Here is a 10122-nt window from a genome sequence, read left to right on the forward strand (position 1 = left end):
TGGTGTTGAAAAAAACTCTTGAGAGTCCTTTGAACTGCAAGGAGATCAAACCAGATCAAACCTAAAGGAAATAAACCCTGAATATTTATTGGAAGGACTGATGAATATTCATCAGCTAAAGCTCCAATACTTTGGCTACCTGATGTGAAGAACTGACTTATTGGAAAACCCCTTGATTCTGGGAAAGACTGAAGGCAGGAGGAGAAGGGGGCGACAGAGGATGAGATGGTTGGATGGCATCACGGACTCAATGGACATGAGTTTAAGCAAACTCCAGTTTCCTGGAGTGAAGGATAGGGAGCCTGATGTGCTGCAGCCCATGGGGTCACAAAGAATCAGACACAACTTAGTGAGTGAAGAACAGCAACAATCACCACCATCCACCTCCAGAACTTCATCTTCCCAAACTGAAATCCTGTCGCCATTCAACACTCACTCCCCGTTCGCCTCTCCCCTCAGCAACTTCGATTCTACTTTCTGTCTCTGTGCATTTGATTATTCTAGGTACCTTATATCCCCACTCCAGTACTCTTGCCTGGAAAATCCCATGGATGGAGGAGCCTGGTGGGCTGCAGTCCATGGGGTCTCAAAGAGTCAGACACGACTGAGCGACTTCACTTTCACTTTTCACTTTCATGCATTGGAGAAGGAAAGGGTGACCCACTCCAGTGTTCTTGCCTGGAGAATCCCAGGGATGGGAGAGCCTGGTGGGCTGTCATGTATGGGGTTGCACAAAGTTGGACATGACTTAAGTGACTTAGCAGCAGCAGCAGGTACCTTATATAGGTGGAATCATCCAATATTTGTCCTTTTGTGTTTAGCTTATTTCACTCAGCATGTTTTCAAGTTCCTTGCATATTGTAGCATGTGTCAGAATTTCACTCTTTTTTAAGGGTTGAATAATACTTCATTGTGCAGATATATCACATCTTTTTATTGGTGATCTTTTATTGAACATTGAGTTGTTTCCAACCTTTTGGCTCTTGTGACTAGGACTTCTGTGAACATAGGTGTACAGACACCTACTCAAGTTCCTGTTTTCAGTGTCCAGGACATTCTTAACCATGCTCTTATGAAAGGAAGTCAAGTGATGTTCTGGCTACATCTGGTTGCCCAACCCAGGCTACTCTCAAGAGACAATGGGAACTTTCTTCCTTAATCTGTCATGATCTAACCTCTAAAATGGAACTCATGTCACAGCAGGTATAAATAGTAGAGACAAAAGTAAGGTTGCTTTTTGGTTTGCTACTGAGAACACTCAGTTTGCAAACCAGTGGAGGCTCATTCAATTCATCCCTGTATCACTAACAAGGAGTGCGTTTCCAACAGGCTGCCACGGTGTCTGTGCGGGTACCAAAGGGTCTGCACAGGAGGCTTGGTGAGGACATGGTGAATCAGCTAAAGTGAAATCCAGAAGATTGTAGGAGGCCATGAAAGACAGAAAACGGAAAAGCAAAGTCCAAGCACATCTCAGTCCTGTGTGAATAGAAGTCTCCATGGGCCTTCAGGATTCCTCAGTGCGATTCCAGGGTCAGATAATGAATTGTTAGCAATTCCAGATCAGGACAGCTGTTTGGGCTTCTGGAAGACGAAAGAGGGGGCTCAGGGTACAAGTAGAACTTGGGGGCCACCATGGTGGGCAGCAGGGTCTGGCATGAACAATACAGAGCCCATGTTCCACAGTACCTGAAGTATGAGGTCAAATTTATGTCCTTGTCTGCCCAAAGCTGTTCCAGAATGGACCTGTTGTTATGGTTTAAACACTTTCAAAAGTGCCCCTTTGAAAGATAAGCCATATGGTCACTCTAGGTATTAAGGGGGTTACCAGTTCAGGGGTCAGTGCAGGGAATTAGGTCAAAGGTACACAGCAAGGCTGATATCACCAGGGGGTCAGGAAAAATGCCCAGACTGAGGCACGAGGAGGGCCCTCCTGGAATGAACACACTTGACCCTCACAACGGTGGTCACGGTGGACTGCGGGGCACGGGCATAGGTGCTGACAGCTTAGGGGATTGCTTTCCTGCAAAGCGTTTCATTTCTGTTCAATGAAAGTTGCTGAGAATGTTTCTCTTGCTACTGAAAGGGTGGGAAGGTTGGCTCCTTTGGATTTTCTGTGGATCTTGTTTGCCCTCCAGCATGGAATGCAGTCTCAGTGCCCTGTGGTTGACATCTTCCCTTGAGAACCACACAAAGCCTTGGACATTTTTGTTTGTTTGTTTTTGCAAGAATGAATGGTCCAGATGAGAACACTCAGCTTTGTCCTTCATTCCGTGTTTTCATTCACCACGTTGGCACAGAGTCACAGCAGGATTCCTCATCCTGTCCAGGATGAGGCCCAGACAACCAGAAACTTCCTCAGTCCAGGGCTCGCCCAGAGCTCAGGTGAAGGCCCCGTTCTGAGTTCTCCTTTCCTTCTCTCATCATTGCAAAAACCCTTCAGATATTAGCAAAGAGACTTCAGAAATATATAAAAGAACATATGTCATGACCAAGTGCAACTTATTCCAGGAATGCAAGCCTATTTCAATATTGAGAAATCAATCCATGTAACCTGCCAATGCAGGAGATGCAGGAGATGAGTTTGATCCCTGGGTCAGGAAGATCCCCTGGAGGAGAAAATGGCACCCCACTCCAGTATTCTTGCCTATAGAATCCCACGGACAGAGGAGCCTGGAGGGCTACAGTCCATAGGGTCACACTGAGTCAGAAACAGCTGAAGCGACTAAGCACGTGGGCTTCCTTTATGATGAGGAAGAAAACGGCAATGGCCTCAGGCTGAGCTGTAGAAAGCCAAGGGTTCCTTCGAACCTCCCAGCTTGTGACTTTTTCTGGGGATCTTATAGCTCAACACTGCATAAGGACATGATGGGTAGGCTTTTGATCCATCAGGCAATTTCCAGAGAAGAAAAAGTGGAATATGATCTTTTCCTCGCCCTCTTCTTTGTAGCTTAAGCCATGATCTGAGGAAATATTCCCAGTCCGCATCCCCACTTTCTTTTTCTCTACCAAACAGATTTTTCCCACTGATCTGAAGTGGCTTTGTTTTCTCCTTCCATTCATTCCTCTCTCTCAGGCCTCTCCTAGCCTCACTTCCCACACGCCTATCATCTTGACTTTCCACATTAAAATCTCCTTGTAACTGACATAGACTCCTGTGAAACTTCCAGGCAATTAATCTAACTCGGCAGAGCTTTTGGAGATCTCTGTTTAAAAAAAAAAAAAAGGCCACAAGCTCATGTTTCTCTCACATACCATTTAAGTGGAACCAGCAGAGTTCCATGTTGGGCCAAGAAGTGAAGAAAGCCACCTTTTATTATTTTATTTAAGCAAGAAATTAAAAATTCAGCTCACACAGTTTGGAAACAAACACTTTCTCCCCTTAAACCTTTCTCCATGTTTATTGCCCACTATAAATTGGAAGGGGAAAAAAAGGAACCAATGTAGTAAAATCGCCACAACAAAGCTGGAACAAATATGCAAGCCTCGGCAGAGGCCAGATTTATGGTCAGGAATATGGAGTGCGTCTCAGCAGGGGCAGGTCATGAAATAGTATGAGCTAATTTCAGGGGTGTGAAAACAGGCATTGTTGTTTGGTTAACGAAAGTCATACAATTAAGCGATTCTCAAAAATCAATTAGCCAGACGTTATAACCAAGATGACATGTTTTTATAACTTCTCCCCGAATGTTTTACTGCCAGAGGATGCTCATGTGGGCACTAGAACAAAAAAAGAAAACACCAGCCCGAGAGTAAAAGTGCAGAAATCCAGCCACGGTTAATTAAAAGAGTCCAATCTGGAAATGATGGAGTCACTGAGCAGGCCCCACAGCGCTGGAAAGACTCCTTCCCGGGGCCCCCGTTCTGTTGCAAAAAGCCATGGGTCATTTTTTTCTTTCTCTTTGTTTTTCTGTCCTTTTAAATTTAGCACAGATACAGCTGTGAAAACTGAATATTCCATTTGAACTCCCATATTCATGCTTATAACTGATGGTTCCAAGGAAACGTCATTTTAAAAGCTTTCCATGGAAAATGAAAAACCTCCTTCTCAGGCGGACACCCTGGTGGCATGCTGCTGTTAACGGCAGATTTGGTTTTCCTGACTTCCACAACAGGAACAAAAGCGAGCATGGAGCTGCACCCCTTCCTCTCTGTACTTGGGGGCCAGTGAGAAATAGACCCAAAGATGCTTTCCAGAGTTCACGATACAGAACAAACAGTAGGGGCCATTTCTAAACAGCCAAGGTTCCTCCCCTTTCGGTGTCCACCGCCCAGGAGCGGGCTGTCTTTCTCCACCCCAGGGATCTCAGCTGGTCTAAGGCTTCAGTTAGTAGAATGTAGCACAGGTGATAAGTGTCGGTCCCCTGTCGGCCTGAGCACCCAGAGCAAGGCTCTGCTCTCTCCTGTGGGACTTCCAGCATCCAGGGGAACAAGCCCAGATTGTCGCCTAGATTATGAGACACCCACTCAGCTTCCCCTCTTCCTAAACCAACGTGAAGCCAACCACCGGACAAGCAGCAGAGGCCACCCAGACCGGCGGGCCCTACCCAACCTGTCAGCCGACCACGCAATCCCAGCCCTGCTCCATCAGCTGAGCTAGCGCTGAGCAGCAGAGCTGCCAGACAGACCTACAGACGCGTGAGTACTATAAGTGAACTTGGTGAAGTCACTGAATGGCGCAGTGGTTCCTTACGAGGCAAAAACTGATGGACGGATGCAGTCAGACACCCAGAGGGCAGTGTTAGCTGTGACAATTCCAACCACACAGTCTGGCAAGATTATCACCCTCCCTCCACAAACAATGCTGGATATCACAAGTCCTGCAGCTCCGCAGTTTCTTCGATCTACATACAGAGTCCTTGACTTAAAATGGTTTGACTTAATGATTGTCCTGCATTATGATGGCGCAAAAGCAATTGCATTCAGTAGAAGACTCAGTACTTTGAATGTTCATCTTTTCCTGGGCGAGCAATATGTAGTTCAAAGTTTGGACGTCGCTGAGCAGTGGGAGCTTCAGCTCCCACTCAACCTCGGGATCATGAGGGTTAATAACTGACACATTGACAAACATCATACAGCCAGAAAGCCCATGTTGCTTTTCCCTTTCTGGATAGTATTGAATAAATTGCATAGATCGTGCTCAGTCGTGTGTGACTCCACTACCCTGTGGACTATAGCCTGCCAGGCTCCTCTGTTCATGGAGTTCTCCAGGCAAAGAATAATGGAGTCAGTTGCTATTTCCTCCTCCAGGGGATCATCCCAACCTAGGGATCAAACCCGTGTCTCTCCTGTGTCTCCTACATTCTAGGGTGATTATTTACCACTGAGTGTTCAGGGAAGCCCATTCAATAAATTGCGTGAGATAATGAACACTTTACTGAAAGCAGGCTTTGTGTTATATGATCTTGCCCAACTGTAGGCTAATGTAAGTGTCCCAGGTATGTTTAAGGTAGGCTAGACTAAGATATGATGTTTGGTAGGTTAGGTGTATTAAATGCATTTCCAAAAAAAAGCTTCAAACCGGGTGTATCTGCAACAGAAAGGGGCTCTTGTATCCACCAAAGGCACATCAAACATGTTCCCAGCGACTCGATTCATCAGTTCGGTTCAGTGCAGTTGCTCAGTCACGTCCGACTCTTTGTGACCCCATGGACTGCAGAACGCTAGGCCTCCCTGTCCATCAGTGACTCCAAGAGTTTACTCAAACTCATGTCCATTGAGTTGGTGATGCCATCCAACCATCTCATCCTCTGTCGTCCCCTTCTCCTCCTGCCCTCAATCTTTCCCAGCATCAGGGTCTTTTCTAATGAGTCAGTTCTTCACATCAGGTGGCCAAAGTATTGGAGTTTCAGCTTCAACATCAGTCCTACCAATGAACACCCAGGACTGATCTCCTATAGGATGGACTGGTTGGATCTCTTTGCAGTCCAAGGCATTCTCAAGAGTCTTCTCCAACACCACAGTTCAAAAGCATCAATTATTCAGTGCTCAGCTTTCTTTATAGTCCAACTCTCACATCCATACATGACTACTGAAAAAACCATAGCCTTGACTAGACGGACCTTTTTTGGCAAAGTAACGTCTCTGTTTTTTAATATGCTGTCTAGGTTGGTCATAACTTTCCTTCCAAGGAGTAAGCATCTTTTAATTTCATGGCTGCAATCACCATCTGCAGTGATGTTGGAGCCCAGAAAAGTAAAGTCAGCCACTGTTTCCATTGTTTCCCCATCTATTTGCCATGAAGTGATGGGACCGGATGCCATGGTCTTAGTTTTCTGAATGTTGAGTTTTAAGCCAACTTTTTCGCTCTCCTCTTTCACTTTCATCAAGAGGCTCTTTAGTTCTTCTTCACTTTCTGCCATAAGGGTGGTGTCATCTGCATATCTGAGGTTATTGATATTTCTCCTGGCAATCTTGATTCCAGCTTATGCTTCCTCCAGCCCAGCATTTCTCATGATGCACTCTGCATATAAGTTAAATATGCAGGGTGACAATATACAGCCTTGATGTACTCCTTTTCCTATTTGGAACCAGTCTGTTGTTCCATGTCCAGTTCTAACTGTTGCTTCCTGACCTGCATACAGGTTTCTCAAGAGGCAGGTCAGGTGGTCTGGTATTCCCATCTCTTTCAGAATTTCCCACAGTTTATTGTGATCTGCAGAGTCAAAGGGTTTGGCATAGTCAATAAAGCAGAAATAGATGTTTTTCTGGAACTCTCTTGCTTTTTCGATGATCCAGTGGATGTTGGCAATTTGATCTCTGGTTCCTCTGCTTTTTCTAAAACCAGCTTGAACATCTGGATGTTCGCAGTTCACGTATGGTTGAAGCCATAACAGTCAAAACTTGGGGTGAACCAAAAGCTCAAATTCTAATTATCTTTCTGAGGTGATTGCACCAGTCTACTCTACCACTAGCAACAGACAAGAAGCCCAGTCACCCTGCATCCTCCCCAGCACTTGGTTTTATCAGTTCTTTTTTTTTTTTTAATCAGTGTAATTCTATCTCCATGTGGGAGTGCCAAAATCACTGCAGATGGGAGACATTACTTTGCCTACAAAGGTCTGTCTAGTCAAAGCTATGGGCAAACCTCATAAAATAAATTCTTAATTTGAATTTTCCTGATGAGTTATGGGGCTTCCCTGGTGGCTCAGACAGTAAAGAATCTGCCTTCAATGTGGGAGACCTGGGTTCAATCCCTGGGTTAGGAAGATCTCCTGAAGAAGGAAGTGGCTACCTGCTCCAATATTCTGACCTGGAGAATTCCATGGACAGAGGAGCCTGGTGGGCCACAGTCCATGGGGTCACAAAGAGTTAGACTCGACTGAATGACTTTCACTTTCACTTGATGACTTATGAAGAACTAGTTTTTGAAATTAGGTCTGTTTAATTGCAAACCCAACCCTTTGCACTGTTCTGTTTTGTAAGACTACAGCGGGCTATAACCTCCTTAGCACGGTTCATTGTAGCCTTCCTTACGTCCTCTAGAGAAGCAGTGCTGTGCCCGGGGCTGCAGGCTGGTGATAACCCCCACATCTGGGTACTGGACATAGCAGAAGAGTGCAGGCTGCTGATCCTGGCACCTGTAGCACAGAGCCCACGATGAGAACATCTCTGGGATTCTGATTGTCTGTGACTGTAGTTCAAGGTCAATTGCTAACTGTGGTTAATAAAACCCAAAGAAGCACAAGTCGAGTGAGATGCCTGTGGCTGCATCATGAGAACAGGCTTCTTGGAGGTGAAGTCAGAGCCAAGGCCCTGAGGATGGGTGAGATGTAACCAAGGAAAACCTGGGAATAAGAACTGAGTGTCGCATGCAAGGCAGCCGGGGAGGCAGAGAGAGCTGTGGCCGAACAAGAGTCTGTGCTGGCTTTGGTGAAACCAAATCCGTGCTTCTGAAATGCTTTCACCACCTCAGTCATTAAGACATCCATGATTTCTGCAGGGCTTTCTTCTTGCAGAAAGGAAACGATGAGGTTTGCCCTTAGGTTTCTTTAAGAGTGAACTCTGAGATTTTTTAATCCAGGTGAGGCAGGTGAGCAGGAAGCCAGGCTGTGACCTCAGTGCTGGGAGGCATATTTCAGAGGTGGGGAGAGCTTGGCATCTGAGACTCCACCAGTGGGAATGCCCCAGCCATTCTACTGAGAGAGGCTTCTGGCAGCGTTAGTGCAGGATCAAACCTCCTGTTAGGAAGGGCTGCAGGTGTAAATGACCCAGAGTCACGGCCAGGCGGACATTCTGAGTGCCCTTTAAAACGTGTGTTACACAGAGAGCCTCACCGTTTTGCTGTTTCTCTAGTTGTGCGGGGCTCTTTTCAAAGTAGCGTCGGAGGGTATGTCCAGTACAGCAAAGAAGGGACAAGTTTGAAAAGTGAGATTTGTGGAAGAAAACTGGCCTTGGAACACCTGTGAGGAATACAATAAGAAAGTCTTTCTGAAAGAGAAAAAGAGAGGAACAATTCAGAAACGAAAGGACTCGTGAGAACCTCCATGAGTTCTGAGCTTCGCTGCTGTTAGTACGGATAGACACTGCCATCCCTCAGCCACGAGACTGGTTCTGTCCCACTCTCCACAGCCGTGGCTCTCAAATATTCACAGAGAGATGTGTGTGGCTCTAAAATGTTCATTCCAATTTCCCTCCATTAGAACATTCTACAGCATTGCTCCCTGCTGCCTGTAGAAACAAATCCCAACTCTCCATCAGAGCATATAAACCTCCATGTTCTGGGCCCTTCCCAGAAGGGAGAGTCTCATCCCTGCCCACTGCTCCCTGCCCTCCACCCCTCCAGGTACTGGGATGTCACACTTCTGTTGATTCTGCTGGAAATACCCACCCTCTTTCCCAGCCTGGGAAACTGCTGTTGAATGGCCGCCCTCTCTCTCAGAGCCCAGCGGAGCTCCCTGCTGTGGCTGCTCCCAGCTTAAGGTGTAACTATGTGTCTATATCTCTCTCCCACTAAACTGAATTTCCCAGGAACAGCAATGAAATACTGCTTCTTTTTATAGCCTTTCCTCCTTCCGCCATTTAATGCCTGGCACATAGTAAGTGCTTAGTAAATGGTGATTGAAGATTTGAAGTATTTCCCTTTTGAAATAATGAGCAGAATTCTAACCCCCACTTCCCACACTCCTCACCCTGCGCCGCCACCCTCCTTTGCTTTTCGGAGTCAGCAAGGGGGCCCTGGGCCAGCACAGCTGAAGATACAGCCTTTAGCACTTTCCACCAGTTGCTACATCCATCCCTACTTGCATTTGGGTGGGTTTGGCAGAGCTTTAATTGCATGCACGTACGTACTCTCAGGGTAGAGAATGCGGTCCTGGGCTTTCCTTCTCTGCTAGGATCTGCTGGTGTGACCCCTCCTGCCCTCACGCTGAGGACACAGAGACCTCCCTGTGCACACAGGCGCATGGGGTCATTAATCACTTCCACCACCTGATTAAAGGAATTCTCCAGACCCGGGTGGGGGTGGGGGGAGGAAAACCTATGCTATAAAAAGCCTTTGAATTATAGAGTCCCTCTGCACCAATATTTCCAAATCAGGCAATTTGTTGCAAACAACCAAAATCTCATTCTCAGGCCATTAACTAAAATAGGAAAATATCATTTTAAATTCTAAGAATAACAAGGAACACACAGTAATAGGTTTCCAGTTCTGGACAAGTGGACGGGTGCTTAGCGTGATGAAAACCTCAAGAACGGGGAACGTGACTTTTCTTTCCCAAACCATCTGACTTGGAGGCAGCACTCTCAAGTAGGAGTACAGTCTCCAGCGCGCTTGACCGTGACTTCTGTCCTTCATCTTTCACATTTCATAGCTGCAGTGCTGCCCGGTAATCAGAGTCAGGAGTGAAGCCAGGAAACAACATCCTTTTTATTTAAATTAAATAAGTAAATGTGCTCAGTCACGTTTGACTCTTTGCAACACTATGGACTGTAGCCCGCCAGGCTCCTCTGTCCATGAGATTCTCCAGGCAGGAATCCTGGAGTGGGTTACCATTTCCTTCTCCAGGGGATCTTCCCGACCCAGGCATTGAACCCATGTCTCCCGAATTCCAGGCAGATTCTTTACCACATGGCCAGCTGGCGCTTGGAGTTTACAAGGGGTCTGCAGCAGGCTCCTTTGCTGTG

Source organism: Bos indicus x Bos taurus, chromosome 28 (genome assembly GCF_003369695.1).
Source record: "Bos indicus x Bos taurus breed Angus x Brahman F1 hybrid chromosome 28, Bos_hybrid_MaternalHap_v2.0, whole genome shotgun sequence".
In the NCBI taxonomy this organism is placed as follows: domain Eukaryota; kingdom Metazoa; phylum Chordata; class Mammalia; order Artiodactyla; family Bovidae; genus Bos; species Bos indicus x Bos taurus.